Raw genomic sequence first — 5,266 nt, 5'->3', positions numbered from 1 at the left:
AAAGTCTCATCAAGTCACGTCTAGTAGAGTCTTGACCATCAATGTGAGTTGCGACACATCTATGGGCGAGAAGCTATAGGACGATAGAGTTTCCTTTTTTTTACTCCTATATCATGCGGTAGAGTAAATGTTATGATTATCCTTATAATGACTTTCCTTGTTTTTTCTAGGGGATGAATACTAGAAGGATTGCCGCTAGAAGGTTGGAAGAGGAGAGGGTGAATGAGGCGGTTCCCTCTCAAGTAGAGAAAGTTGAGCAAGTACCTCAAGGTGGGCAAGGAGTTCAAGGTGATCAAGATGTCCAAGTGCCTCACCAAGGTTATCCTATTCCTAAGTATAAGTAGGTATTGAGGTTCCGGAGATGTCTAATAGGGAGATTTGAGAGGCTTTGATTGCTATAGCCTGAGCCGTGACTGTGCGAGTTAATTTGAATATGATGCCTAGGGTTGTGGAGAGCACTATCACATCTAGGTTGAGAGATTTTTTGAGGATGAATCCTCCTATATTTCTTGGATCTAAATTAAATGAGGATCCCCAAGAGTTTCTTCATAAAGTGTACAAATTTTTGAGTGCTATGGGGGTTACATCTAGGGAGAAGGGGGAGTTTGGTTCGTACCAATAGAGGGATGTTTCTAAAATTTGGTACACTCAATGGAAGGATAATAGGCCGGAAGGATCGGGTCCTATTGAATGGGAAGAATTTAAGGAAGCTTTTCTTGGTATGAACTTTCCCCGAGAGAGGAGAGAAATGAAGGTGGAGGAGTTTATTAATCTCAAGCAAGGAAATATGAGTGTTTAGGAGTACTCATTGAAATTCTCAATTTTTTCTAGGTATGCCCCTTCTCTTGTGTCCAATCCAAGAGATGAGATGAGTCGTTTTTTGACGGGGGTAGCCAACTTAGTGGTGGAAGAATGTCGTACAGTTATGTTGCTGCTAATATGACCTTAGCTAGACTCATGGTATATGCACAATCAATTGAAGAGTCTAAGATTAGCAGGATGGTAGAAGTTTGAAAAAGAGTGGTGCTAGTGATCAAGAGCAAACTAGGTTTAAGAAGAAGGTTCAATCTCGATAAAAGTATAGAAGTGCTAAGTTCAAGGTTGAGAAAGCAGGTGGTTCCAAGGATGGCAAGCCTACTTGTGAAAATTGTGGCAAGAAACATTATGGTGAGTGTCTATTGGGAACCGAGAGTTGCTTTGGTTTTGGTAAAAAGGGGACAAAGTCAGATATTGTCCTATGATTTCTTCTAGAGGTAGAGAGGGCAAGCAAGTTGCTCCTAGTGTTCCAAAAGATGATGCTTCAACAAAGAGGCGTTTATATGCACCCTGTTCTAGGGTGGAGAAGCCGGATGAGAAGAAGCGTGATGATGATGTTGGTATGTTCTCTTTCTTTTGTTAAGATATGAGTTCCTTCTATGTGGGGATGTATGGTTTGTAGATAGGATAGAAGTCCTTGAAATTGTTGCTTGTGCATGATGTTTAGGAGTTTGGTTGAAATTGAATTTCATTTGCTTCTTGCATTGTGTGTTTTATGGAGCCATGATTATGTTGTAAGATGTGTTTATATGATGTTGTTTTGCATATTATCATGTTTATATCATGAATTGCTTAAAATTATAACTTTTGAAAAATCGCTTCAAAATGGTTAAAAAATCTGTTGCATTAAAACTGCATGCTGCCATATTTTTGAGAAAATGACTAATTGATTCGTGTGCCTAAAAATATTGTAATGTGGTCATTTAAGTATGATATTTAATATAAAATAAGTTTTTACTAATTGGAATGAAGAATGTGAGTTTTGTAGCATAATGAGTTATAGAATTGTTTCCTAATTTCTTGTTGTGTTGTGAATCTCTTGACTATGTTCAATTGATGTTTTTCTTATTGTGATTATGTGTTGTATGGAATGGTTATTATCTGTTAGTTGAGTCTCTAATCTTGGAAGTATTCGGAGAGTGGCAAGTGTCATTTGAGGACGAATGTTGTCCCACTGGGGGAGATTGTAAGACCCCGAAAATGACCTAGGTTAACAAGATAGTAACATGTTGGTATTGATGTTCTATGGTCATTAATAAGTCTAATTAATGGTACAAAGGCAGTAGCTAAAATATTAGAGGTGTTGGATATTTAACATCAGGGGACGACTAACACGTTTGACGGCTAAGTCACCTAAATTTCTAAAATGTGTTTCTATGTATTTATATGTGTTTCATGGTGTTCTAAGGTTCTTAATTGAGTTTATATAGCATGCATAGGCAGTGTTTAAAGTTTCGTGAAGTTGGGAGGTCAAACAACCAAGAACGTCCATGACGTTAGAAAGATATGCCTTAAAGTGACCTTGTACGTCTAGGCGTGTTTCGTCGAGTTTTTATGTGTTCGTTTCATATGAAATTAATGTTAGAGGTTTTAAACTTATAGAAAACCGTAATTGTGTTGGAAACGTCTAGGAAAGTATCCCCAAGGACTATCTATCAAGATGTTTTTCAATATTTTCTAAAGTGAATTGTCCAATTTCGGGATTCTTCCACGGGTTCTTGAATAAATGATATCTAAACATTGAATTATGATCTAATTGATATCGTATTTATGATTTCAACCTAAAACCTATGAACCCATGTAAATAGATGAACCCTAGTTTGACTAGTTAATGGGTTACTTGATATTAAGATAATATCGTTGAATTGTTATGTAGTTTCTTATGAGCTTTCTACTGATATAAGAATTGTATTCAACTGATATATAATTGATCTTAGATTCGTAAACCTAGATTAAATTGATGTAGATTCATTGGGTTTTATGGTTATTGTTTTGAATTATTGTTCATGGCCATTAGTAAGGGCCTTGTGATATTGAATTGGTTAATATGGCATTGAATTGAAGTTTGGAAGAGGGGACGAAGGTACACTGCCCCATTTTATTTAATTTTCTAATAATTATATTTAAATTCTATTGTTATTGGTATGGTCCACTTATGGTGGCGGTCTTATGTGTTTTACGTGCAATCGACATGGCTTTGTCGGCGTTACTTTATGCAATATGATGAGCATGGCCTTATTGGAAACTACTTGAAGTAATGTGGCTATTTTTGTAGTTTATTATGTGGAGAATGACATTATCAATCTACATGTGAAGTCATATGTGTGTTCTTCTAATTATGTTGCCTTAAGTGATCATATCAGACAATGACTTTGACATTATGAGTATAGTGTTAGGGTTAAGTCTTGGTTATTCCTACTTGGATTTGTGAGTCTATTTGGAGTACATTTATGATTTTATGAAGATTTCTAGGATGACTTAAAGATATAAGATTGTTTCTAGGTGTATCTAGAATGAATTTCATTATTAGTTAAAAGTGAAGAATGTGGTATCTTTTCTTGGTTGACTTGTGTCCCTTGTTTGATGTATATATGATTATGAATATGTGATGTCTTTATCTAGGATGTTATAACTCTTAGTCTTGAATATATGAATAACATGTGACTTTAAATGATGATATGAGAGTCTATTATGTGAAAACCTTGACTTAAGGGTAAGGTTAAGATTATTGAAGCGTAAGCCGTAATGGTATCCTTCAATGTTAAGGAATGATGACTTAAGGTTAGTTTTCTGGAATGGCATCATATTAATCCTTAGGAAAGTCATCATGATCTTCTTGTTGCCATTATGAGGTAGCCCTAGTGGACCTTCCTCTGTAGGGTTAATGTGATTGGTCTATGAACTTGTTATGGAACCCTTTTATGTGAACCTAATGTATGAATTACTCTATGAGAACGAAGCCTAGCACCGAGTGAGTATGGTAAGGGAAATTAGTTCTAGTTAAGTATGAGACTATATTACAAAGTATGGCCTTCATATTCCTTAACCATGTGCCTACATGGGATGTGTCTAGGTTCTAACATTGGCAAGTAGAACAACCTTATTGGAGTAGGATAGAACTCCGGATTCCATGTCTAGCTATCATGGTCTATGTTGGTTATTGCCTATTCTCATCATATGGAATACCTTTTAGCATTGTAGTAGTTAATAGAGTTTAGGTGGTGGTATTGGACGCTATGTAGACATTGGACAATAGACTTTGAAGGTCTTATGTGGAGTTCCTAAGTCTTGGACTATTACTTGAATGTTCTTTATGTGATTTATAAGTGTTAATGAACTAATGAACTAATGATTTATGTTAAGGATTATGTAAATAAATGAGTACCTAATCTAAAGTGACTTAAGGATTCTTATCTAAAGTGTAAAAAGGGAATAAGGGATGATCTCTTCATGTCTTATCTTTGGAAGTCTTGAGAATGACTCTAGTTAGGGAAGTTGGTTGATTTGTTCGACATGATCGAAGCCTTAGGTAGTCTTAAGGACTATTTAGGTAATCTCAAAGAGGCCACTATGGACGTTATCTTCTTGTTTACTTAAGTAGGTCTTTGATAGCGTTTGGAAGGAGAATGTCATGTAAACTATGTGTTGATGTATTATGTGAGCATGATTCTATCTTAGGGAGTCCATAGGATCTCTAAAGTGTGTGTGTAAGGGATTGTATGGGCGGTCGCTTCTCAACTCACTCAACTGAGACTTAGAGTTAACCTTTGGTAGAAGAATCTTACCTTGATGTTTATGATTGTTTTGTAAGTATGTATGTAACTCATTATAGGTAATCTTGAGGGTCGTTTAGGAACATCTAGAGAGGGTGTATGGGGGGTCTCTCTTTGTGAGACTTAAGTGAATCTTAGGATGAATTTAAGTGAGGAAATTACATGTTAGAAGTATCTTATGTGTTTTTATATTGATTTACGATGTTATTATGATTAAAACATGTTTTGAAAAATTAAAATATGCATATTTCAAATAAAGTTCGTTTTCATGATTTTTATTCATAAAGCCATACTTAGTACATGTGGTTGTACTAACTCCATGATTTTATCTATCTATATATTTCTTGGTACGTGAGGAGCTTTAAGAAGTTAAGACTTGGACTTAGAAGATCGTTCAAGAGAAGTTGAAGTATCTCCTCACTTGACTCGAGGGCATATATGGCTTTTATATTTTTATTCAAAGTATTGATTTTATTCAATTATTGTAATACACTAAGTATTTCTATATTCATATTTTGAAGTATGGGTCGTGTTCCAAGTATTCTTGTGTCTTAAGATGATGAGATTGAGACTTTGTATTTCCTATTACTTTTATATGAAAGAGATTTTGAAGACTATATTATGTTTTTTGAAAAGTTTTAATTCCACATTACTTTTCACTATGTATATGCGATGAA

The sequence above is a fragment of the Solanum lycopersicum genome, chromosome 1, assembly GCF_036512215.1.
Source record: "Solanum lycopersicum chromosome 1, SLM_r2.1".
Classification (NCBI taxonomy): Eukaryota; Viridiplantae; Streptophyta; class Magnoliopsida; order Solanales; family Solanaceae; genus Solanum; species Solanum lycopersicum.
This window is presented reverse-complemented; position numbering follows the sequence as displayed.